Here is a 27,815-nt window from a genome sequence, read left to right as displayed (position 1 = left end):
ATAGTTGTAAAGGGAGCAAGAATCTGAACCTGGGTCTGTCTGATTCTAGAACCCAGTCACTATTTAGGGCACGAATCTGTTCTCTCGTCGAGAGTCAAAGCTAGAGAGGGGATTGAATAATTTTTTTTTTTTCCTGTTCATTCTTAATGCAAAATCCTTATGACAGGATTGTTTTAAGAAGTGTACAAGATGTCTGAAATTATGGGCCATTTTTGGACTCCTCTGTTTCCAGCCCCACACATTCCAATTCCTTAATGCACAAGATAGCAATGACAGCAAAGCAAGGTTTGGAGAAAACTCGTTCTCTGTTTTAAGCAAGTGAATTTAAGCAAGTCACATTTATTGGAACAAACTGCAGAATGTATTTTGAAGATATGAGACAATAAAATTGTTTAATTGTTAAAATGAAAATAAAATGTCTTTGAAATATATTGTGAAAGAATGAGACTTCTGAAATTTATGATAATGAGTAAAACTCTTGGGGCATAGACATTAGTTAGGGTGATACGGAATTCATATTACTCAAAAGGGAAGCGTTTGCATAACTTCCTAATGGGTCTGCCATTTATGATTCAGTAGTTCTCTTCCCATTTAAAAAATAAATTGCATATTTCATTATGGTCTACTATCTTTCTGTTGATTTGGTAAGTTTTCTGTAATTTACTCTATATTAAAAAAAAGAATAATAAAAGAGTTTAATAATGTCCTCAAGCCTCTTAGCACTTATTTTTCCCTTTTCATGGCACTATTTTAAAAAAAAATCAGTGCCTGCAGTCTTCCTAAACTGATGCTAAATAACCATTTCTTTCAAACCATGAGATTTGAAAGACCAATTAATATTGGAGTGGCAACATTCAATCCTTTCTGTACTAATCTTATTGGTAATAGAATTCATGCAATGAAAGCATTTTTTCCATGTAATTAGTGATATTATATTCCTTGAGATGGTCTTGAATTTCAGTTATTTATTATTTTATTCCCGGACCTAGTATGTTTACAGGAGGTGTGTGTTGCTTCAATGACCTGCATTACCCGTATCAAAACAATCCTCTCTTGAGAGGTAGATGACTTTGGAAGGAATAAAGAAATGAACCATCATTTCATCCATAGTTTTATCAGATTTAAACAGACTGTGCGTGTTACAGATATAATCATAGATTAGAGATGCTAAATTTAATTTTATTTCTTTCCTCCCTAAAGGGTATTAGCACTGATTGTTAGCACCAGTAGCTATGTGGTCAAGTAGACCCTGAATGAAAAATTGTCACTCTGGTTTACATGGTAACTATGTACCTCCATTTTGCTTAGCCATTAGACGTGATACGTGGGAGTCCAGTTGGTCATCCTCCCCCCCAATTCCTGGTACCTGTGACATACCAACGATGCACTGCAGCAGTGATGTTATGGGTTCCGTGTGAAATCCCCTCTTTGTGTCCTTCCCATGCAAGAGAACATCTAGTGGCTTCCCCTTCATGGCAGAATTCACAGCAGTCCTACTTCTCTCAACTCTCTTCCATTCTAACCTTCCCCAAATCCTTCTAAGCCTCAACCATATTATTCTGTCTCCTGGTCTCCAGATAGCTCTCTATTTGATAACTTTGTCCCTGTGCACCTTTCCAACTTCACCTTACACCATCCTCCTGTTTGTTTACTTCATTCCAGCCATCTGGTCCCTCAGGGCTTCACTTGCTACCAGTCTTGCTTACTGGCCTCTTCCTTGCCATTTCCTTGACCTGAAATCTCTTCCTTTCACTCTGTATCTGGCTCTGTGATGTCTGGGACTCAGCTGGAATGTCACCTTTCTAGAGAGGCTTTCTGTGCATACTCTGTCTTACACAGGGGTTCCTTCTCCTCCTCTCTGAGACCACCCTGTTCTTTTACATTCCAACAAATTTGAAAATATGTAATTTTTACTTTGTCTCCTTGTTAATTGGACTTTATTAAACTATAAGTAAGGGCCAGGAGGACAACACTTTGTCTACTTAACTCACTTCTATATACCCAACATTGAAAAGTATTTGTGAAATAAATAAATGTCTGTTGGTATCCTCTGTACGATGGGGAAAAGTCCCCTGTATTCATGAAGGCTCGGCCCCAGAACTTAAATGACACCACCCGAGCAGCTACCATTTCTTCTAATTCTTTCCTTCTTTGCTTACATTTTTCAGAGGATCCTTATCCCACTCCATCATGCAGACTCCTGTGAAAGCACATACTTTTCAAGCAGTTTAAGAGCTTCAAATAATATATCTGGGGACTTAACAGTGACCCACTACAAATTGGAATCACCCAAAAGCCTCCTGTAATTGTGGTTCTATCAAATTTGTAAAGTATCTGTAGTTAGTTGTATCTAGGGCATTCCATGAGACTTTTTGATGTGTGTCCTTATGCATTTGAGTGGGCTCTGGGAAGAGAAGAGGGAAAAGGAGGACTTATTTTGGACATAGCAACTTCCCAGGATTTGTCAACCCACATTCTTTAATTTGTGTTTTTTGTATGCTCTCTCTCTTTGAGCCCTTCAAATGGCTCCTTTTATGAATACAAGTTTGTTGAAGGAGCATTAGATCAAGTTTGCAAGATTAAAGCATGAGTACCACTAGATTTCATTTTACCAATAGCAACTTGTAGTAATAAACACATGTATCATCATTTTGATGATAAAGGTAATTTGTTCATTTTCCAAATGTGGGCACTCTAAGTATGTAGAAGAGAATAAAAATATCACCCAGCACATCAGTCCCCACTTTACCTACTGAGAGCACAAGCCTCAGCATTCTCTCTCTGACATTTAGTGTGATGTGGGCACATGACAAGTATGTAATAAATGTTGAATAAAGAACCTGTACATTGCCCATGTCAACAATTTGATACACTTCTGCCTAAGGCGTAGACATAAAGAGGTGGTGCATTGTCTACAGAGAGTTCAATAATAATTATTAATATAATAAAACCAACTAAAAGTGGGTCTGCATTTTGTTATCATGATGCTTGGGCAATTCTAAATGGTGGCAGTGATGATAAAATAGTCCTTTCCTAGCCAGACTCACTTCCACATCCCCATCTGGTGCCCCAAAGATAAAGAGCACACAGTATGTTAAACTTCATCCCAAGCATTTTAAGTAATACTTTGTCATAAGCAGTTTCCTGCTAACTCCTTTTATAACTTCTGGCGAAAGCATTTGATGACATAGCTAAATAACCTTGAAAGTATTCCTGATCTTTCAAACTCTCTTTTGGGATTCTACCTTAAAAGTAGCATGAAATGCAGAGGAAAATTTATGGGAGGTGGTGTTTATGCCAGCATTATTGATAGCGAAAATGTAGACATATCTTAATTGTTGAACACCGGATTAAGCTACTTAATCATGGTGGTGGTATGGACTTAGTACTCATAAGATGGACTCTTATGCAGACATTAAAATTACATTTATGTAGGTTTTTTAAATGATGTACAGAAAACTCAGTATTTTTACTGAAGTGGATCTAAGAATGAAGTATCAAGTATGTGCAATGGAGAACACCCTAAAACAGAAACATGGCAAAAAAAAAAAAAAAAAAAGTATAGTTTCACTGAGAAGAGTAATAGTGGAATATTAGGAAGGTACAGATTTTTGCTAGAGTAACAGGTTTTTCAGTATTTCTGGGAACTAAACACAGCACCAGAAATAAAAACTGAACATGCGATTATAAGTATAGTATATAGAAAGGATGGTTATGGAGAAGTTTTAAGAATGACTTACAAATAATAAGATGCAATTAACAAGTGAAATGTACAAAATTCTGGTTCTCAGTCTCTTGATGGCCTTTGTGATTCTGCACAAAAAAACTAGGGCAGTTTCAGTGCAAGGAGCCAAGTCTACTCCAACTCTGTGGATTGGTACTGCTTTCTCCCTTACCAGGCAAGAAGGCCTCTTATTTGGCTACCATGAAGACAAAGGTGATGGTTACTCATTCAGTAAGTGAATCAGCCAACCAAGAAGCTCAACCACTGTTAGTAGGTTTACATCAGCCTTATTAGCTGGGACACTGTGGTTTTCTGCTGACACTAGTGCTTTGTTTTATTTATTTATTTTTTAAAGATTGCTCAAATTTTTCCAATTATTTTTCATCCATGATGTGTCTTCATGATCCATCAGCAGATCTCCTTGGTGTTAATTTTCATGATTAAATATTGATTTAATACCTGTGTTGCAGTTTATGGGGCAAAACAATGATGAAGTATATGTTCCTGGTCTCAAAAGACTTCTGAGTCTTTTAGCTTGATTACTAGAAGTCCTACAGATTTTCCATGCTAAGGAGGTTTCAACGGTTTCTCCCTTGTGCTTTTTTTTTTTTTTTTAATTTTCTTGCCCTCCAAACTCTGAAAGACAGGAAATGTGTCTTTTCACTTTCATATTTCACACTGCCGCGTGTTGCCTGGAACTTATTTATAAATGAGTTAACACTGAATTATGACTAGGATAAAGTTTGAAGAGCTTCTTTGTGTTATATAAATCTTTTTACTCTTTGAGGATTTTTACAGCAAGGAAAAAGACTTTGACACTTGGGCTAGAAGAAAGTGAAGTTGAAGATCTCATGGCCAATTAAGTTGGTATGTAAATTAAAACCTTGCTTTTAAAGGTACACTATTTTTTTGCTGTCTTATCAAAATTCCTGAAATACTAGAATGTTGGCAAAAGGGAAAAAAAAATCTCTTCTTATTCCCCAAATCCCTATTTCTTACAGCCAATGCCTTTACTGTCTTTTCTTGAAGATTGTTACTATAGTTTTAAAAAAATGAAGTGTGGCTGAAAGGCAGATTGTTTCATTATTTGGAAAGTAAAGCATGCATTTATTTATGTATTTATTTTAAAGATTTTATTTATTTATTTGACAGGGAGAAACACAGCAAGAGAAGGAACACAAGCAAGGGGGAGTGGAAGAGGGAGAAGCAGGCTTCCCACCTAGCAGGGAGCCTGATGCGGGGCTCGATCCCAGGACCCTGGGATCATGATCTGAGCCGAAGGCAGATGCTTAATGACTGAGCCACCCAGGCACCCTGGAAAGTAAAGCATGTATTTAAACAATCTTTTATGTAGAGCTTTACACGATCTATCACACAAGATAGGCTGAAGGATTAAATGTAAGAGAGAGAGAGAGAGAGAGGGAGGGAGGCAAAATCCAATATGTATACTCTAGTCAGGTTATATAAATAAGTATTGGCATGTCATTTCTATGATTAAAAAATTTCAGTGACTCTCCATTATTTTATGAATCAAGCCCAAAATATTTAACATGGTCATGAGGCCCCATATTACTTATAGCCTCAATTGGCCTCACTCACATTAACCTCTGCAACTCTCCTCTCTTCTCCCTCTGAGCTCCAGCCAATGAGATCTTCTTTCATATTCTAGAATAGGCTATGTTACCTCCTACCCCAGGTTCACTGCAAAAACAAGTCCTTTTCCTGGAGCCTCTCACCCCACCCTTGCCCACCCCCTGTGTATATGTATACACTTGTTCTTGTCTGGTTCCCTAGAACCAGATCCCCTGAAATACGAACTTCTAGCACCTGGCACTGTTCCTTCAAGTATGTATCACAATTGTAAGTAAATCGTTTTGTTAAATGTCTCTCTGAGAATGTAAATTCTAGGAGGGTAGTGATTATGTCTATCTGGATCATTTTTTCATCTTCAGTTTTAAATGTCAGGCAAATAGTAAATGCTCATATGTAAAATGGGGAAAGTTGTAGGCTCTGTTGCACAGGAAAGTCATAAGGAGGAAGTGAGACAAATGGTAGAAAGGGCTTAGTGTAGGTAAGAGCAGATGGACTTGTTTTAAGACACCTGAAGCCCTGGATTGTTGGTGGAGTTGGCAATTAATGAGTGAAATGTGCAAAATTCTCTAGGGATGCCAGAGAGAACACCATATAATTTATTAGTAAGCAAAGTTAAGGCACTTTGATGCAAAGATGGGCGATAGTGATCAATTAGCCTGAGCTTTATTGAATGTTATTGGATGACCACCAAATGGAGGAATACAGGGCACAGATCTATTCCCACTCTGATCTGAAGGCAGATGTTACAGGCTACTTCCTAAGTAGCTCCTTTTTGTTTATGAAAAGTTTAGTTAAGTGTGGTCACGTTCCTCTTATTGTGATTCTCACTCTCTGACTCTCACTAGCCTAATGAAATCCAAAAGCTATTAATAATAATTAACATTTGAGCACTTTTGTAATGCTAGGCCCTATTCTAAGTGTCTTAAATGTATGAACTTCTTAATTCTCAGAGTGATACTATGAAATAGGATTATTACCATTCCTAATACCAAGGCATTTGAGTGGTTGCCCTGGTTACACAGCTAATAAATGGTAGAGCTGGGGTTTGAATTTAGAAAGTGTAACTCTTAGTGGCTCATGCTTTTACCACTGCGTCATGCTGATGAAATTGTTCTAAAGGCAACCTGTTGTTTATAACTCTGCAAAATCTGGATCCCAACTGCCATTGGAGAGTTTTATCCTCTCTCCTTATCAACTATCAAGAGAAAAAGAAATGGTGAAATCAGTTGTCCCTATTTGACCGAAAGTGACCTCATCTTCCTGGATCTTTGCTCAGTCAAGATTAATTGTTCACCAAAAGAAAGGAAAAAAAAAAGGGGGGTGCCCTTCAGTTTAGCAAGACAACCATATCAAAGACCTTCCACTAAATTCTTCAACCCACTTGTTTTCTAGTTTAGAATTGGGGACAAAAAATAGTGGGTCCTACAGTAGATGGACAAGATCCTCTACTCACATGGAAAACAATATGAGAATGTCAGAGCAAGAAGGGAGAAGACCTGAGAAGACATGGCTTCAAGGGACAGGGACAGTGAGAGACAGCTGCAGTGATGGAGGAGGGCAGGCTAGAGGACTTTTGGATGGCTTCAAGGAGCAATGGGGAAGTGGTTGAATAGAAAGGATCACGACATTTAACTCCGCAAGTTCTCTGTACTAAACCATCAAAGGAGTTCAACCCTCTCACACTGTGTGAGAGGAAAAAGTTAAGGTTTTCTTTGAAAATTAAAAACAAAACAAAACAAAACACCACAACCTTGGTTGGAAGAGCTCACACCTTAACAATGTCAAATAACAGGGCAGTACCAAACTTTTATTTAAATTATTTATAAGTGATAAAGTAACACTAATCAGAATATGAATTTTTAATGTTTGCTGTTGAATATTCTATACTTCTCTGCATTATGGCTTTGATGACATGATCTGCTGAAAATGGAAAATTCCATATTATCCCAATATTATGATACAGTTACTTCCTTGTAATTTCTGTTTTTCTTCAGATAGTCACCAATGATGTACTTGTTATTTTTGTGGTGCTGTATTTAAGATAGCTGGGAATTGATGAACTATACCTAAGAAAATTTTTAAGAAAATTTAAGTTCTAAGACATTTCATTAATAAGTGGCTTTTCATTGTTTTTATTTTTTTTTTCAAATTGTCATCTAGTTGACAATTCTTGCAGACGTGTATACGATAAAAGTGTAGTATGTTACTAGAACAGATTCTTTTCAGGCTATGAATAATGCTAACCAGGATCCTAAAACAGGAAATAAAGGCAACCCTTAACAGGCACACAGCAGCATTAAAAATTCAATTGAGATGTAACCCACTACAGCACTATATGTTTGCCAATAAAAGTCTCATGCAAATATAGCTTTATAGATCCAAGGAAGAGTTGTTAGTTTTAACTGCATTTTAACAGCTAGACCACATAAAATCTCTGGTCTTATCTTTGGCTCTAGAATATGATCTACTCTCAAAATGACTAATCTGTTAAATTCAGCAATTATTTATTCAGTACCTACTGTTGGAACAACATATACTCCCGCAACACGCAAATATTGGATTGCCTTGCTATGAGCCCTTTCTTGTGTGTAATGAATTTATCTAAGGAGAAAATTAGAAATGAGGGGATGAGAAAAGAAGCAATTTGAATGTCATAAGAATTCAAAGACAAACTTCAAACTGTTCTGACTTTATGCGTTTTACTTTATCGGTGGGAATTGATGTACTTCTTGAAGTCTAGCAATTTTATAAGTCTAAAGAGCCTCGATGTTGAAACAACATACTATTAAAAATAAAAAAAAAAGCATGTCAAAAGAAATGTTATCAAAAACTGTTCTGACATCTGGTGTTCGTTTCATAAGTGGAGGAAAAACAAAACCAAAGCATAAATTGGATCGTGATTCCTGGCACAGATTTGCAACAGCATATATTTAGACTTTGGGTATTACTATGAAGATGTTCTCCTCTTAGGATTCATTTGTGAGTTTTTCACAAATTAAAAAAAAAAAAAGATTTCGCATCAGAGTACCTGGTTTAACATGAGATACCTTTTTGCTCCTAAGTCCCCTTGTCCACTCTTCAGGTGTTTGTTCTTTCAACTGCATTAGACTTTCTGAAAATTCTTCATGTCTTTGTAACTTGTGATTGGCAAAATGTGGATGCATGGCACAGATCCGAGAAATGAGCCTGAAATGGCATATTAACTTTTGAAATAAGGAGGTGTTTTCTAAATCAGTGGTCCAAGACTGTGGTTGTGTCACTTGTTGAGCTTCTGAAACTAGAGATGAGCTGGTCCCTCCCCAGACCTGGGGAGTCCAGCATGGGAGGGACGTGGGCATCTATTTGGTTGTTGTTAATCTCCTTAGGTGAATCTCACTCACAGCTAGGGTTGCAAACCACTGGTCTAAATAATTAACAGTTGTACACAACTTTATAACTTATAAAGCAGGTCACAATTTTTAATCTCCTTTAATCTGGTGTGATGGGCACCATTCCTATTTTATAGACAAAGGACTCAAGATTAAGAGAGGTTAAGCGATTACCTAGGATTTTTTTTTTTTTTTTTTTACCGTTAGGGACCTGACTTTAAATCTAGACTTCTGATGCAGAGACCTGGCTTTTCTTTTTGTTTGTTTGTTCCTTTTGACCAGTTTTTTTCCCCCTTTCTTGGCCATAATATACATATAGGAAAAAAAATGGCTCTGTCATTATGTACAGCCCAGTGAATTTTCACAAACTGAACACATCCATGTCACCAGCCCCACAAATGTCCTCCTGTGGTTCCTATCCGATCACTGACTGCCCTGCCCTCATGAGAGTATTCATTATCTGGACTTATACCTGCATTGCTTAGATTCACCTGTTTATTTTATATTTAGATAAATAGAATCACCCAGTATGAACTCTTATATGTATGACTTCCTTCAATGATCATTGCATCTATGAAATTCATCCATGTTGTTTTGTGCAGCAATGATTAATTTGCCCCCATTGCTTATCGTGTTTCCTCGCATGAATATACGACAATTATTATCCATTCTAGTACTGATGGAAATTTCCATAGTTCCAGTTTTTACTTACTTGCCAACAGCACTCTCTCAACATTCTAGTGCACATCTTTGGTGAACACATATGTATGTCTATTGAGTATATCTCTCAAAAAACCTTGAGTTTGTCAAATTATAATTTTGAAGTTGTAAGTTGGCAGAAATCACCTCTAGCTTTTCCCTTCCAAACCTTTCTCTTCTTTATTTATTATAATTCTTACTACCACTCCCAACTTTATTAATCAAAACCTCTTTGAAGGCACCTGGGTGGCTCGGTAGGTTAAGGGTCTGCCTTTGGCTCAGGTCCTGATCCCAGGGTCCTGGGATCGAACCCCACGTTGGACTCCCTGCTCAATGGGGAGCCTGCTTCTCCCTCTCCCTCTGCCTGCCACTCCCCCTGCTTGTACTCTCTTTCTTTCTGTCTCTCAAATAAGTAAGATCTTTAATTTAAAAAAAAACAAAAACTCCTTGAAAAAGCAAAAGGTGAATTAATTTATGATATACCATGTCTAGTAATGCCTCATTTATTCCAAGGGATAGTACCTTGATTTAAAGGGATGACTTTCTGATTGTGGAATTTCAGGGCATAAGAGAATTCTAGGCAGAGCTAAGCAAATGGTTTTCTCTATCTGTCACCGAGTTTTGTTTTGAGTTCCTTGGGACACAATATTATGAGGAGACACAAAAATGATTAATTAATTGGCTACTGATTGAGTGACCATTGTTTGACCCTGTATACTTAGATAGGTTTACTAACCTCTCTATGTCCCAGCCCCATTCTACCAAGTAACACTAGTTAGAGTATGTCAGCCTGCTCAGACAGTGTGTTCATGTAACTTCAGTTATATCATCAGTATCCATCCTTCAGGTGTTTGATTGCCCCTGAATCCTTTCCAGTGGATCCAAAGGATGCTGTGGACCTTTCCTCCTGGATTCTCCTGCATGGACCCTAGATCCTTAGCTTTAAAGTTCATTGATATCATTAAGTCATATTGAATAATTTCCTGTGTCTTTAAGGAGCCGGGGGGGGGGGGGGAGAGTGATTAATTAATGGCTCGTGAATGGGTTTTCCAATAGGGAAGATAGTTACTTCTCTAGGCCTCAGTTTTCTCAAGTATAAAATTGGAATAATAATATTTCCATTAGATTCAATAATATGATAGATATTCTGAACCAAAAACAAATATGAGCCTAATACAAGTTTCTGGTACTGAATAAATGGCGTCATTAGTAGCTGCTAAAGGTTGAGGACTATGTCTTATTTATCCCTATAATAGTGTCTGGTTGGGGGGCACTGGTACGTTTTTTAAAAAGTTTTTATTTGGGCGCCTGGGTGGCTCAGTTGGTTAAGCGACTGCCTTCGGCTCAGGTCATGATCCTGGAGTCCCGGGATCGAGTCCCGCATCGGGCTCCCTGCTCAGCAGGGAGTCTGCTTCTCCCTCTGACCCTCCTCCCTCTCATGCTCTCTGTCTCTCATTCTCTCTCTCAAATAAATAAATAAAATCTTTAAAAAAAAAAAAAGTTTTTATTTTAATTCTAGTTAGTTAATATACAGTGTTATATTAGTGGCACTGGTAAATTTTTAAGGGGACTTGTGATTTACCTAAGTCCGGCTGGCTGGTGGATAACATTCTCATGAAATAGGAAGCTGCTTGTTTACCCTGTCCTCTTTGCTTTCTGGATAAATACTGAATTACTAACAAAACTATCAAATCAGTCTTTAAGCTTTCCAAATGTGTTCCCTCATAGGAACAACATTCTCAGGTAACCACATCATGGCTAGGGGACTCAGGTCACGTTAGGCCTTATTTGCCTGCGAGTTGAGGTGTCTTTTTAGAAGTACAGAAAAATTATGTTGAGGATGTAATCATTAAAGAGCAGAAATTATTGAAATGCGGCTGTGTCCAAATCCTCAGGTCTACCTCCGGTCAAGCACGTTAATCAAACCAGCTGGACTATTTTAATTGCTTTTCACCTCTGAGTCTAGGCTTCAGGGTTAGGTATGCATTTTCTTCTGAATGGTAGGAACTGTATGGGAAGCGGATGTAGGTCTTCATTTCAGAAGTGACCATCAGTAGACTGTGCTTCTACTATGATGAATATATGCATTACCAGCAGTTCCACTACCAAAAATACCAATAATTCTGCCATGAATACCACCACCATTTGCACCACAAACACCACCACCCATTCCAGTATCACTAGCAATTTCATCACTGATACAACCAGCAATTCCAAAACAAGTATTCAAGCTGACACTAAGGGTCAACACATCTGCTAGGCTCTCGGGGTCCACACAAAACGTGGTTCATGAGTTGGCTGAGTACATAGTTTATAGTGGAGGAAAATATATCTTGAAGTTGGCATTCTTCAATCCTGCCAGGCCTCCACGGCCCCACATGTCCTTTATCTTGAGATGCATACTCTGCCCCTCACACACATTTTTTTTTTTTCCCCAGCCACACTAGTTTGTTCTAAGTACCAGGGTTTGTTTCTACTTAAAGATGTTTGCATATGCCGACCCCTCTGCCTGGAGTAGTTTTGTCTCTGAGCCTCAGAAGTTGAAACGCTTCTCCTTCTTTTTTTTTTTTTAAAGAGTTTATGTATTTATTTATTTGAGAGAGAGAGCGAGAGCGAGCCCATGAGTGTGAGCAGGGAGGGACAGAGGAAGAGGGAGAGGGATGGGGAGAAAGAATCTGAAGCAGACTCTGTGCTGAGTGTGGAGTCCAGCCTGGGGCTTGGGGCTTGATCCCTCAATTGCGAGTTCATGACCTGAGCTCAAACCAAGAGTCCGATGCTTAACCAACTTAGACTCCCAGGTGCCCCAAAGTTGAAACACTTCTTATGCTTAAGTTCTTAGTTTAAATGTCACTTCCCAAGAGAGATCTTGTCTAGCCTTCTCTCTACGTTAGGACAATAGGGATAACAGTTCTTACCTTTCAGGGTTGATCAATATTTGAAGTAAATGAGTCTTGAGGGCCTAGCATGAGGCTTGTAGGTAGCTGCTATTATTCGTATAAGAGGAAGATTGCACGGGTGATCCATTTGACTGGAAATGAAGAACCAGACTGGGTATAAAACTAAAGCCCAGGAGACTAGAAGGACCCACAGGAGAGAGAGTCGGAGTTTCAGGTCGGAGATTAGGAGGCGAAGCCTGGAGCGGTTATATGAACCACAAAGAATGAAGCTCTAGACCAGTTCTGAGGCTGGAACAGAAGCCCTTTAGAAGGAGCTGGATAGTTGTGATAGCATGGTTAGTGCAATACAACAGAGCATACAAAATATGAAAGTAGCAAAGGGGAGGGTATATATTAACTACTTCCGGCATGATTGTAACTGAGGGTGAAAACAGTCATTGGTGAGAGTGCTCTTAATCACCATTACGAGTCCTGGCCCTTTCAGATCTTGTGTATCTTTCTTATTTCCTTTTATCTCCTGTTCCTCCTTGGGCTCACAGGCTTTGGGTACAAAGTTATTACAGAAATATGGACTTGAAGTTTTTACCCATCTTTATTGCAACTAATTCCTATGAGTCTAGGCAAGGGGAGTGAGGATTTAGTCAACAGTTCTATTTTTGTTGTTGTTTTGCTAAAAGATAAAAATTATCCAACACACTTTGCATAAAGTTTCACAGAGAATATTCCTAAGTAATTATTCTGGCCCAGTTTCTTCCCTCTTTTCTTTAACTTATTCTGTGTATGAGTCAGAGCATTAAACTTGTCTTTGATTTATCCTTATTCACAGTCAGTTGGGTGTAGTGGAAATAGGAGTAAAGATCCTGGAGCCAGATGATTTGGTTTTGAATCCCAACTCCAGGTCTGCTATCTTTGAGACCCTGGGTAAGTCACTTAACTTCTGTCTGTCTGCCTTATTTCAATTATTACCATTCTCCAAAGTGGTGATAGTAACCATACCTAATAGTACATAAGCCATAGAGTTGTTATGGCAATAAAATGGAATAATCAACATGGACCGGTTGGAACAGTACCAGGCATGTATTAAGTGCTGTCGAAATATGAGTGATCATGAGTGAACAACTAATAACAAAACACTAGAGGGGGAATTTTTAACAGTTTTTGTACTTACCCAAAGTTGACATTTGAAAGTCAAAAAGTAATTGCAAAGACTCAGCAAATATTCTGCTAAATCAACTGGTTTTGATCAGCAACGTTTTCTTTGTGGGTTAGAATATATCAAAGGTGGATACAGCCACTCTTAAGCTTTTCTATTATATAACCTCATCTATAATAATAACCATGTTAGTTAAGGAAATCATTATTCAAAGGGCTGAATCATCTACATGCAAATGAATTTAGCATAATTTCCTTAAACATGGTAATCACTAAAAAGAGAATATTCATTTTTTTCATAAGTCTGTGTCTGAAACAATTTAGTAAAGTAAATGGGGGGAGGGGGCAACCCCCCATTTAAAATCTCTCTGTGGCATCTTTGTAAAGTAAAATTCTCTGTCCCCAGCCATTATCATCTACCCTTGACATAGCATTTACTATATATCTTATCTCTAGAGTCTGTATTTTTACATAAGAAAGGAGTTTTCTCTTCAAAAAAAAATGTTTTACTTTGGCTTTATCCTGAATCTGACAATTATGTCAGTAGCTTGCTACTTGGGACATCTCTGATTAAGGCTTTTAGGGGCGCCCGCGTGGCTCAGTTGGTTAGGTGTTTGACTCTTGATTTCAGCTTGGGTTATGATCTCGGGGTCGTGAGATCAAGCCCTGCCTCGAGCTCCATGCTGGGCAAGGAGCCTGCTTGAGATTCTCTCCTTCTCCCCCTCGCCCCCACACCTAAAAAAAAAAAAAATATCAGGGCTTTTAGGCTATTTTCCTTATTGTGTGACTTTAGTCTTCCCAATGTCTTCAACTGTTTTTATTATGCTTCTCCACACCATAATCATTTGAGCACTCACACTCTATAAAGAAAAAACACTTACTATTATCTTTATCTTACTTTCCAAACATAATGAATATTATAAATACGAGGAAATGAAAAATGAAAAGAATAAGAGGAAATAGCCAAATATAATATTTCTTTCCATGCCCTGATTGATTGGCATAGGTGTGGGGTGCATTTACTTCACTTTGTCTATCACTGATGTCTCAGTAAGTCTTTAGAGGCTTTTGAAGTTAATAAATATCACATCTCCTGATAGGACACAAAAACCATGATAAAAATGTTCATTCTGGAAAACCTTTGGATTCATGGATTCAGGATTCACAATTTTAATCTAAGCTTTAGTTAGACCCCATCTCCCATGTCCCGTCGGATCTGGTTATGCCTCTCTGACTCTGGCAGCAAACCCATGGCTTATTTTCTTTGTAAGAATACGTTAGGATTAGGTGGTGAATAGGCCCTTTAAGGACATTTGAGTAACTGAGAAGTCTTCCCTGAAATGAGAGAAATTGAAGGACCTTTGTGAAGCAGGCTTGTTGAGAAAATGGGATGTTGTGTGAAAAGTGTTGTGTTCTGAACAAAATAATTTCTGAAGATCTGCTTTTTGTTTGTTTTCTGGCATCTTTAGAGCTTAACTTCAGTCCAGTGAATTGGAAGATTATACTGTGTACCATCAATATATATAACATAACTTCTCACAGATATGATTATCAGGTTCTCAACATCAAGCCTGGAAAATTATAATCAGGTTTAGTAGAATTTCCAAACTGCTTATAAAAATGCTGTTTATCAAACTGCCCGAATCTTAGTCATTTCTAAATAACACAGAATTATGTGTACTTAAGAACTGCTTACTTTTATCATAGTAAGAAGAATCTGAATCTGTTGGCATCAGGTACACAGGGAAGAGATTCTAGATGGTTGTGAAAATGAGTAATGAAAATGGAAAATTGCAAGCATGTCAGGAGGTGCAGGCTGATAGATCTGCTTTTTAAGGGGTGATGTCTGTTTGAACTTCAAGCTGCCAGGGTTCTGGTCTTCATGGCAATCAGGACAGAGACGCATGCTTTAGGTGAATCATCAGGATGCCCATTAGTAGTATGTGGACGGAGGCAGACATATTTAAAACGTAATATTCTTCCTACTTTGCACAAACTAGCAATCTTTTTTTATTGGAAGGAAATGTTTCCTCCCCCTTAATTATTCCATCTGAATATCCAGTCCTGACATTTAAAGCAAAGTACGTTCAAATTTCCTTTGAAATTTCGAGTTTGTGCTAAATTAGGGTTGTTTGGTGGGAAGTGAGTTTTGCATTTGTTAAGGAGATTTGGTTATAAAAGTTTGATTGACTTAAGACTCTTGAAGTGGGTGAATAGAGCCAGTGGCAAGAAAATGAGAAACAGAAGTTGGGGGGAAGGTGATTCATTGCCATTTCCTGTCATTCCTGGGCTGAAGGACAAAGAGCTGTAGATCAGTGGTCAAGAAATGAGGCTGTGGCTGTTGTTTTTAGGACTTTGCTAGAACAATGAAGCACAATGCTAAGCATGTATTAAATATGGTATCTGTATTTTTCTTCATGGAGAGAATGGTGCTTGGTTCCACAGAATACAGTGGCTTCTCTTCCTGCCAGCAATAGTAGCTGCTGAATATTGAGTGGAATCAGGGAAGACTTTCATAAAATAAGCTAGATTGCTCCAGGTATTTCTTCTTCCTGGTCCTGGTTCCCTTTCTTCTTTCTTCCTTTTATATTTATTTGTCAAACTCAAGTTATGTACCAGGAATTATGTAAGGTGCTGGGGCTGCCATACCGAACAGCACAAAATGGGGCTTGCTCTCCTGGAGGGTATATTCTGATGGGAAAAATAGAATAAAAGAAAATGAACAGGTTGAATAATGACGGGGTTTTGACAAGTGCCATGAAAGACCCAATGAAGGAGCCAAGCTGAAAAGTAGCAATAGTGGTCGGGAGGATATGGTTCTGGGGCGAGCAGAGCATCCCTGAGTTGGAGAGCTGAGTGATGGGCCAGAAGCAGCAGTCATTGAGGGTTTGATAGGAGAGAGTTCCCAGGAAGAAGGATGAGCAGTGGCTATGGTAGGGACATTAGTTTTCAGTATCTGGAGGAGAGGTGGTATGGCTAGAAAGGAATGAGAAATCGGACAGTAGCCTTTCTTGTCTTTTGGTTGTCCCTAGAAACAAATCTGGAGACACTGGTTTCAGCCCTTGTCCTGGGTTACCTGCTTTAGTTCCCCTGCTGGGTAGGCCATCCTGATATTGCTGCCCACTCTTGCTACCAAGCCAACCCAGTGCCCACATTCATCATGCACTTGTGTAAGCACTTACTCATTCAGTCAACAGGGATTTTTTTCTAGGACTTAACCATGGCCAGATACTGTTTTGGGCACTAGGGAAACAGCAGACCAAAAGACAGACAGGGCCTGGGTCAGGGGAAAGGTGGAAAAGGCAGTTGATAAAAAAGAAAAGTGTGAGTCAATGGGAAGTTCCATGCAGAGATTTAAAACAGGATTGGTGGGGAGGGGTCAAGTGGGGTCTCCCTGAAGAAGTGACCCTTAAGCCAAGATGTGAAGGAAATGAGGAAAGGAGCTATGGAGGATCTCTCTCAAAGTGATATTGAATGGCATCTCAAAGTGAGAAGAGCCTGGCAAAGGTCAAGGGCCAGAAGTACACGGGCCCTTGGATGAGTTCCAGTGTAGCCCTTGACTCAACTCTGACTCAGGGTTATCCCTACAGGTAATTTCTTATATTCTGTTCATCATGAGAATAGACAACACAGAAAGCCTCAGAAATTCAAGACTTGCTAAAAAATGACAATGATATGATTTACTGAGCATATATTATATGGCCAGATTAGCTGGGTACTTTTCCATGAATGACTTTCCTTAATGCTCACAATCCTACAGAGCGGATATAATCTTTATCCCCATTTACAAAGGAGGCAGTGCAGTCTTAGAAAGGGAAAGTAACTGGTGGGTCATAGAGCTCCTGAGGGCAGGGCATAGGATTCAAGCTCTGGCAATCTGGTCGCAAACTCTAGCCAATGGATAGCTGGACGATATGCTGCTTTCCTGGGAACGGTTTCCATTGTGTTTAGTGTGTGTGTGTGTGTGTATGTTTTGTTATCTAGAAGGATAGAATGCAGAACTATCTCCCCATATACTTTTGTCCAAAGCTTCAAAATCCATCTTTGCCTCTAGAGTGAAAATGGAAACCATTCATACCTTTGATGTTGGTTAGTGTGGTATGTGTGTTGTTTGCTCTTAAATTCCGTTTGGATAGGTGCAGAAAGTATTATAAAGGTGATTAATATCTGGGAGGGGAGGTAAATATGTCAAGATACGGGTTTCATAAAACATCAGATCTTTTAGATTGCATGTGGAAATGGTGGAACTTGCTCTTGATCCTGTTGTATGTGAAGGAAGATTAAAGAATTGTCTTTCCTCCCTCCCTCCTTCTCTCTGTCTCTCTTTCTTTCCATGTATTTGCCTGTTCCAATTATCAAAATTTAGAGCCCCAGCTGGTCATCCTGAGGGGGAATTATTTAAAAAATCAGTTACGTTTGTTCCCTTTTGAGTTTTCTGTAGGTAATGGGCCAGACTTGGGGAGCTGACCTTGCCCCCACCAGTGGGGCAGGAAGATGTGGTCCAGGGCACCTACAGCTGTACTTTTGGGTTCCGGCTGTGCTGCTCCCAAGGCTAAGGGGCACTGTAGCATTTAGAACTAAGCGGTTCTCTGAGTACAACTTTCTGAGACTGCTATTCACCAACACCTTCTTTTGAAATGGAGTATTATGTTGCACAGTAGCTTGTCCTCAAGAACTGGCCAGCATGCTATCCGCAAATGAAAGCACGGATGCTTTACTTGTGGAAAAAATGGCCTGTTATTGTTATGGGTCTTATTGTCATCCTAAAATATATCTCCCTACATCTCCCATCCTTTCATGCCACAAATAGCAAGTGGAATAAGGGGCTCTCAGCTCGGCAGAGCCTACAAAGCAAGCTTAGTTTATCATTCACCCGAATTTGAGTCTCTTCTGCTATGCTCCCAGCAAATGGTGATGTGACCCACCCTGGAAGATCTCTGACAAGCAAAATATTTACTTCCTTTGTAGCTTATTCCACACAAAGGAGTTTCTTTTTAGCCATTAATTTGGCTACCTATCTATCCTCCATTCCCTTCATTCCTTGATCAGTCCATTGGAAAGTCATTTAATGAGGTATGGAGCACTTACTACATAAGTTTGTTGGCCAGAGCTACAAAGACAAAGACATCATGGAAAGATCTGTGCCCTATTTTCATTACACTTATAATCCAAACAAGGATACAAAATGTAGATAGTCAGTGGCATTGTGGAATGATAGTTGCTATAATGCTGTAGATCAAATGGAATACAGGAACAGTGGTCCCCCACACATGGCTTGTGTATCTAGGATTTTAGAAAATATATAAAAAATCTCTGGCAGTCTGGTCTACCACCCCTCACCTGTACAGATGTTTTCTAGTTTGGGCTATTTAAAAGTCCTTACTTTTGTAGAGCTTATTTGCTTCCCTTTGTGGTCTTCAAATGTTACTCCTTGAGCTACATAACTTAGAAGGGAAGGTCTGTCTTTGTTCTATTTCAAGATTCGAAATAATTCCATTAAACGATTTTCAGGGAAAACATCAAGGACTAAAAAGTTTTGTTGAGCTTTTTAATTCTCGCCTGTATCAATGAGGTGTGGCATGTCGGAAGCTCCCACATGCAACATCTGCTCATCCCTGGTGTGAAGTCCTTGAGACCCTTATTCAGGAGGACCTCCCACCATGGGCTTCCCGTGCCAATTTTGCCCATGAGCTCCCCAGGCCCTGAAACAAATGTGCAAGCTTCCCGAAGTCCATGCTAGTTCAAACTCTCTGTGCTCTCTTCCTACAGAAGTCAGGGACTCAGGGATTTGAAAGGGACTACTCCAGGCTGCCTTTTGGCGCAATTTCTCAGTTGCTATTTTAATTCTGCCTACTCTCCTACACGTTTCCCTTTCTTCCTTTGCAGGCTTTTCCTCTGCCCATCTACTTCTGTCTCTACATCCTGGTTCCACAAGCTCCTCTCCTCCTCTTCTCCTTGAAATGCACACATTCCTTCACTTCTTCTAAACCTTCCCCTAAAACATTAAAGCCCAGATAAGTCTCAAAACCTAAAACCTGTGAAACTTTTTGTGTTTTTGTGAAACCACCCCTCTCACTGTCTACTGCTCTTCTGTATCTTTCTGAGCGGCCACTCAAGCCATACCTTCTGGATCTGAGTGCTGTGTGATATTAAGCAAATTAACTACTCTCTCTCAGCCTTCATTTCCTCACAAAGGCGAGGCAGTAATACCCACTTAATGGGGCAGTTGAGCATTAAATGAGCCAATGTCGTTTACGTACTTAGCACAATGTTTCCCCGCCTTGATGTCTATAAACTACACAATAATTCTGAAAAGAGAAGTTAACACCTCATGTATGTACTATACTTAATAGCATTTAGTAGTTTATATACGAACAAGGACACTTAACTGTAAAAGTGGTAGATGCAATTTCTGTTTAATAAATGTTAGTCAGTTAGTAGACTCAGATCTGTGTCAGTGGGAATTAACATCAGTCTTTCTCTGTGACTGTGTAGACCTGTGGGGAGGGCCTTGTCCGTGTTTCATATATGCCTTTGCATATTCATGGGACATGGGTTTGTGGCAAATGAAGTAGTGGTTTCTGAGATCGATATGAGCACTGTTTGTTTTACGTGAAGCGGCAGAAAAATCCAGAGCCAAGTTTGGGTCCAGACAATTTAGTCCAGTCAAAGGTTTTAAAGCTGAATGGTGATGTTTTCTGGAAACTGTCACAATCATGGGCCATCTGAAACTCACCTAAAAACAATGTTTAGAAAATGTAAGATCTATACATGAGCTTTAGTTTTTACTTCTGTTCAGGCAGCTTGCATAAACCCAAATATTATGCTGCTTCTTAAGTCTACATATTAGACATTAGTCAGATGATTTAATACTATTTCTAGCACCATAATGACTAGATCAGGTCAGAAGCCCTTGCAAACCAAAGATGGTGACCTAGTTATAATTGGGTATTTTCCTGAACAGGTTTAAATCTTCATTATTAATTTATTAATTGAAAAAATAATATTCATTGTTTTTGCTTGAAGTACCATCTCCCTTTCATTGCCCTCCTATTCATCTCCTGAACCTTACCTACAATTGAGTATGTTTATGCTAGAAGAAAAAAATAGTTGGCTGCTTTATCTTGGCCCAATTATGACAGTACTTTTATTCTTTTGCATTATTTCGATATAAGTTAATTTCTCTTTGAATAATGTCTGGTGAAAAACAAATGGTAATATATTTGCAAGATGAATATTAGTCAAAAGAGGGCAGCAGGGTTTCTCTAAAGTGAAGTAAAGGGATTTCTTTCAGAAGAAAGCTAGGGAATTAAGAATTTAGAGACTTTTAAAAATACCATAATAAACATAGTGGTTGAAAAATTAACCACTTTCCTAAAAAAATACAGTTTAACAATCTGACATCACAGAACTTCCCATACAAAGAAGCAGGTATCCTTGGAAAAGGAAGAAGTGGAAAACTACTAGTGAGTATGGGTTTTATCCTTTTTTTTTTTTTAAACCACTTCTGGCTTCCTTTGATCTTTGGTAAATCCATTTAAGGAGTAAAAGGTAAAACTACAGAGTCATTGTAAGTTGCACATGGTGACCGCCTCCCTGAACTGGACCATATTGCAAAGCTTAACATTTTGGAGACCAACACACTGGATTCTAGCATGCCTATTTACTGAGGAGCCTTGGTGGTTGCCTAATCGTATCATTCCCGGGGCTACTACAATACTGGCATAATCTTGGATGCATACCATATAGTAGGTTCTTAATATCAGTTTCTCTTTCTCTTTGTCCCCCCTTAGGAAGGCACAGAAAAACATTTTGTTGAGAAAACTTAAGTCAACTTTAGAACAGTGGGCAAACTACAGGCATGACTCATAAACACCAGAACGGTACAACTCCAGTAGGTTTTTAAGATGAAGACATAAAAATAACTAGATGCTGACTTTCCAGTTTTCAAGTTAACTGTGGTTAAGATGAAGAACCAATATTGGAGATACTGGCATTCTTACATTGATAGTAAGATGCAGATTTAGAAATCCAAAGTAAGGAGGCTACAGGGAACATCTTAAAATTCCATACCTTTTGGCTTAGTTATTGTACTAATTTGCTTACAGAGATACTTGTATTTTCTCCCAAAGATTTATAAACAAAGATTTCCATTAGGCTGTTTTTAAATAATAGAAAAATATTATACACTGAAACATTTTGTGGTAATTAAGCACAATGATTTCGGAGAATGCTTAATAGCATGAGAAGTCTCTCGAGGCCATATTCCTTTTAAAAAAAAATCAGGATAGTCAGCTATGCATGGAGTATGATCTAAGTTATGCCTCCCAAAAAGAATATATGAATTACCAAAGGCAGGAAAAAAAGACTCAAATGGCAGCACTGATTGTCTTTGAATGGTAGAGTTAGAGACGATTTCTGTTTTGTCCATTTATACTCTTCTGTGTTTTCCAAATCTTTTAAAATGTGCATGGAATAATTAAGTGTCCAGGAAAAGCAATTAAGGAACAAATGAAGTTGATCCGTTGAGTTGAAGAAAGCCAGGCAAGAAGCCTGAGTTCAGGAGAACTCTTTATTCTATAGCTAAGCTCATCTGAAGGCAGAGGACATGCTAGTCACATCAGCTCCTGGTGCTGGAGGAGCAGCTCACAGCTGATGCCCTCTGACAGGGAGAGGTTGCTGAGGGACAGGGAGGAGTAGGGCCGACCATCATTTCTAATGTATAGTGTTTGCTTAGTTTCACCATGATTCCTCTGGGCTGCAAGGCAAACTCAAGAGTTCAGCTATGCTCAGTTACTGTTCTACCTCACAGCTAAGATCTGGGCTTTTCAGACTTCTCTACTCCTGGGAGATATGCAATTTTTAAAAGTTTATTTATTTTTTAGTCATCTCTACACCCAACGTGGAGCTCGAACTCATGACCCCAAGATCAAGAGTCACTTGCGGTTCTTCCAACTGAGCCAGCCAGGCGCTCCTGAGATGTGCAATTTTTTAAAAAGTGGAAAGTGAGTCATAGCATGGCATAGGCTCCTGTTCTCATTTTGCAATACAAAGTACATTGGGACTCAAAAAAAAAAAAAAAACCCTATCATCTATAATCATAATGATTTTGTAAAAGAAAGAGCTCTACCCTAAAATGTAGGGTAATCTGAGAATAAGAGACAGTATTCTAATTGGATAAATTTTGCCTTATGAAAACCTCCTTATATTTTTCTTTCAATTTTATCACTGATACATGAAAGCATCACTGTGGACCAACATCGGCCCAGGAATTCTCACTTAAGGAACCATAACTAGTTTTAGGCTATCTTCCCTATAATCTCCTCACTACATTTTAACAGTGATCCCTATCCCTTTTGTAGAAATGAGGGCACTGAGGTCCAGGTGGTTTAGGAGGAACATTAGGCCTGTCTGACCAGATTTTACTCTACTATCTGCGAGCCCTCGTGTTTGTGTTCATGTTGTCCAGAATGAAAAGAAAACCAAATAATTGATTTAAGTATAGAAATTGCTTCAGGAAAACCTAAGGTTTAAAATAGTGATTTTGTTAAATCAAAGTGTTGAAAACATTGCTCATTGTCATCTTGGGTATTAGCTAGGGTTAGCTAGGAGAGACCAGGACCTGAATCTAGGGGAGAGGTCTACACTTCTTAAAAGAGGGACCGTGGTAGATGAAAAGATGCCAATCAATGGTGCTAAATGTACAAGCTCAATTAATGCAAGCAGAACATGCATAAATTATTCTGTACCCAGAGAGTTTTGAGCAGGGAACATGGTGATGTTCCAGATGGAGACACAAGCTTCCATGGCCCTCATGTCCCCATATTAAAGCCTCTCTTACCCTCACTTTCTCAGGAAGTCTCTCGATGCTCTCCCACCTCATCCTAACTGTTCTGAGGTCTGGTTCTTTGCCTGTAACCCCAGAACATTCCTCAGTGTCCACTCTGAGATTGAGTGACTTGGAGATATACATTTGTAGACCTTACATCTCTTTGCTGGACTAAGATTTCCTGCCAATGAGCTATTCTTCTAAAAGGAGAAGGGGAAGAAATAGAACTAGGGCCAGAGGACATCTGGGGACCCAGCAGGATTGGGGATTTGTATTAAAAATGCTCTACTTTAGGTCAAGAACCCCCAAAGTTCTGGTTTGACAGTTAAACTTGAATTCAGTTTGACGTGGAAAAGAGGGGAAATTAGGATAATCAACCTGAGACACAAAGCACTAGGGTGCTAGGGAATGTTAAAAGGTAACCAGCATATTAATATTTTTAAGAGTTCATTTGAACAAAAATGGATTCAAATTAGGGAGCATCCAATCTAGCAGATACAAAGGAGCTCCAAGGAGCTGTACCGAATGAAAGACTTTTATAGGCAGAAGGGAGCAGCAACAAGGAAGTTATAAGAGGCCAAAAAGCAGGTTGGTTTTGGCAAGGCCACTTCTCTTTAGGAGAGAGCAAGCGGTAACTAGTGTTGATCAGGTGATTCCTGACTGACTGTATGAGATGCCATTTCTGCAAGAGCCAAAACTAGAAGTCTCGTTTTGGTGACAAGGGGTTGAGCATAAGCCACTCCATTTTGGAACTGTTTTCTTTTTTTTTTTAAATAATAATCATCAGCTCCTGTTAGGAAGTAACTTCTGCATTCCCTTTGTTATGGATCCCTCTGATCCATTCTAGCAGGACCCAATGTGACAGATCTTGGCACCTTGTTATACTTTAAGTAGAGGTAATATAGTGTTCGTCTGAATGGAGTTACTTTTCCATGTGCTGATTTTGATCCCAGCCAATGTGTTTCTGCTGATCTTTAATCCTTGTGATGCACATCCTGCAATGGAATGGTGTCTGTCCCAGGTTGACTGGCTGGTAACAGATGGGCTCGTCTGCACATGGCCTGTGACATCACTACAGATTTGGGAGTGCACTAATGCTAATAATCTGGATTCAGGCTCCCAGTAGATGGAACATATTTGCTTTTATCATGAATATCAAATAAATGAGTAGTCCTACCATTTTTTTCCTTTGAACTTTCACTCACTTTTTATGATGAAATATACATTAGAAAAATTAAAAGTGGCTCCATGCTGTCAATCACTTAAAAATCCAGTATGTTTCTTTTTCAAAGTCTTTTATGAGGCAGTCTGTTTGAAATCTATTTTAACTTATTTTTTAAAAATAGCATTTTATTTTATTCTGCGGAGCAAGGGTATATTTGGCTCTAAAAGTAATTCCGCTTGAACGGTTCTTACTTTCTCTCCGCTTGGTTTTGGAGAAAGGAAGTCTTTTCCTCCTTCCTCTATTTCTGGTTACTCTATTTCCTCTTTTAAAGCTCTGCCAAGGCAGGATTTCTTCACCTGAATCCACCAACAGAAATCAGGGGTTCAGTAAACCTACACGGGAGTAAAAATGACACCTTTATTTTACTAATGTCCAGCCAACTGCAAGTTAGCAAGTCCTTCCATTATGGGTAAAAGCAATGGACCACAGAAATTGTGTGCAACTCCATGACTGATAGAATCATTGATCAATCATCATCTTAATATCACATGGTCATTTTTGCAGATTTGATTAACAATTCCCATAGTTACTGGACCTGTTTCTATAGAATGACAGTTAATATTTTTACAGTGAAGTATATTTCTGTATCACAAAATTATTCTTGTAATGTTTTGATAGTTTTCCTTGATATAATTAGTTCCCTTTATAATGCCTTGTCTTTTATTTATTTAAAACCACTGTTCTGAGAAGGGGGTCCATATGCTTCATAAAAATGCAAAAGAGGTCCATGGTTCAAAAACTATGAAGAACTTAAATTTGTTTTTCTAAAATCTCCATTTTTCTATGTAAACCATAGTTTGCATGTCCTTTGCTTATCCTGAAATGCTCCTAAGTCAACAGACTTGTATTTTCTTTCAGAATCCTATGATCTAATATTGCATGTGAAGTAAAAGCATTTTTAGTGCCAGTTAGAGAAGTGAATCAGACATTAAATTAGCATTTACTATAATGAAATCAGACCTGTGTAATTACCAGTGTGCAATTACACTCATCTGAAAATTTGCCATGTTTCCCTTTTCAGCATCAAATCATCAGAACTCTTATTTGGCTGTGAATGATAAGATGTTCTTTCTCCAAATGCTGAATACAGGCTTTGATTTTCTATGACAAAAAGGCTCTATAACAGCTTAATGGATTAAAATATTTATTAAGTGCTTACAATACACTAGACACTGTGCAAATAATATTCACTGTTATCAGGGCATAGAATGTTTAATACAACATACAAATCAAGAGTACTAAATGCAAGATGGCCCAAATCACCATAGACGATTTTAGGGTTGAAAAGCAATATGTGAGAAGATAGATGAAGAAAAAAAATAATGCACAGGAACACTTATTTTTGCTTATTTGTTTTTCTTGAGTTGAATTCCAGAATTAAATCCTGCGTCACTGTTGGCTCTTGGGGACTCTGTACCTAATGAGGAGGCAGCTCCATTCACAGTGAGTGTTTTATCAGAGGATGAGTCTCCCACTTCATTTGTGAGGCTTGGTGTCAAATCCTGGTAAAGGGCCTGAACTCCGGTGTCCAATGGCCCCGGGTCTGCATCCTGGCTCTATTGCTTCCTACTTGTGTCACCTTTTTAAAGATGCATCTTAGTCTAGATTGCATTTCCTGAAAATAAGAATAATATAATATGATTTGCAAGGCAGTTATGGGAATTAAGAGTTATGTGGAAATTGCCTGTCACATAATGAGTGCTTAACAAATTTTAATTGTTATTTGTTGTTAAAACTTTGCTCAGATATGCTCCCTTCCTAGCAATAAGAATTCAAGAATTATGGCAAATCCTGAACTCAATTTAACTCTTACGATGTCTGGAGGATATGACATAGTTCTTGTCTTGGGGAAATACAACTAAGTTAGAAATTATATGTACAGGGGCGCTTGGGTGGCTCAGTTGTTGGGCGTCTGTCTTTGGCTCATGTCGTGATCCCAGGGTCCTGGGATCGAGCTCTGCATCGGGCTTCCTGTTCAGCTGGGAGCCTGCTTCTCCCTCTCCTGCTCCCGCTGCTTGTGTTCCCTCTCTAGCTGTCTCTTTCTCTGTGTCAAATAAATAAAATCTTAGAAAAAAAAATTGTATGTACATAATTTCTCTCTATATATAGATATAGGCTCTCTCTCTCTCTCTCTCTCCCTCTCTCCCTCTCTCTCTCTCTCTATATATATATATATCAAATGGAAAATACCAAAAGGCAGTAAAAGCAAATGCTAAATGTTATAGTATTTATGTATATCAATTAGAATCCTGGCACAAAACAGAAGAGAGTTAAATGAAAGGACCATTTGCAAATAGGTGCATAAGGTTGCCACAGAATGGTGCCTCACTGAAAGGGGGGCACACATGGAGAGCCATGACTGCCTTATGAGACGGAGGATAGGAAGCCATTTCCGGAACCTGCAGAGAGAGTGAGAGACAGCAAGAGTGAGAGAGAGAGAGTGACTGTCACTGTGGTAAAGTGCCTCCTGAGAGGAGTGATAGCCTTGTCTAGAGGAGCACTACTCTCATTGCTCTGTGGGAGAAAGCCCAGGAAACATAGATCCTAACCTCTGTCTCCACCCAACCAAAAACCACCAGAAGTCAGAAAGCCCAGGAACCCAGGTAAAGCAGTCTCTACGGTCAGCCTAGTGGAACAGGATGGAGAAGGATTGGGATTGGATCGGAATAGTCCAACAGAGATGAGTCCGCAAAATCCTGTAAGAAGCATTTAGGAATTCAGAGAAGGAGAGCACTGTAAGGATTAGAGTAGTCACAACAAGCTGCTCTTTTACAGTGAAAGCTGACTCCTAGAAATAATTCCTGCTTTAGACACACATGTGGGCACATTTGAATTAAGTACGACATAACCATTCAGCTGTAACAATTCTACCAAATTATGTGGTTGGAAGGCCCCCCTCCCCGCCCAATAATGGTGCTGTTTCTTCTTGTGGCTGAACTCCTTAGTCACGGTGAATGTGGTATAGCTTCACAAAAGCCCAGGATCTTTGCCTTACAGATGTAGAGAGAGCTTAGCAAGCAAATTACCTTGTGTGAACAGACAGAACTAATGCATGGGGAGGTAGACATTGCAACTATCTTGACAATAGTTCTCAGCCTTGTTTTACCTCCCTTGCCTTAAATGGCTGGGTAATCTGCTCAAAGATAAATGCTCTCTGTTCTTCTGGAGCCTGCTCCATCTCTCACTCAGCTGCCATTGATTACTCCTACAAGACCTATTCATTTGAAACTTGCTATTGATCTGTTTACAGAATTCACTTCAGGACTTCTTTTTTGTGACAGGGATGCTTTCAACAAGGGATTCCTTGGGTCTTATTTATAATTTTGTT

The 27,815-nt window shown here is 38.9% G+C and overlaps 1 protein-coding gene and 1 long non-coding RNA gene across 6 annotated transcripts in view; both read left to right on the top strand.

Moving 5' to 3' along the window:
- Window positions 1-27,815, top strand: part of KCNIP4 (potassium voltage-gated channel interacting protein 4) — a 1,108,185-nt gene that overhangs the window by 38,688 nt on the left and 1,041,682 nt on the right. The window lies entirely within an intron of this gene.
- The window catches only part of LOC116627499, a 171,947-nt gene continuing 149,138 nt past the window's right edge, over window positions 5,007-27,815 (top strand). For 2 of the 4 annotated variants that reach the window (XR_004298495.1, XR_004298491.1), the window contains exon 1: window positions 22,363-25,930. This is a non-coding gene — a long non-coding RNA (uncharacterized LOC116627499). Of the gene's footprint in view, window positions 5,046-12,135; window positions 13,203-22,362; window positions 25,931-27,815 lie in introns of those variants that run through there. The other 2 variants (XR_004298494.1, XR_004298493.1) reach the window with 2 other exon arrangements.

Source organism: Phoca vitulina, unplaced genomic scaffold, assembly GCF_004348235.1.
Source record: "Phoca vitulina isolate PV1807 unplaced genomic scaffold, GSC_HSeal_1.0 scaffold3, whole genome shotgun sequence".
Taxonomy (NCBI): domain Eukaryota; kingdom Metazoa; phylum Chordata; class Mammalia; order Carnivora; family Phocidae; genus Phoca; species Phoca vitulina.
Note: the sequence above shows the minus strand (reverse complement) of the source record. Positions and strands in the feature narration are given on the sequence as shown.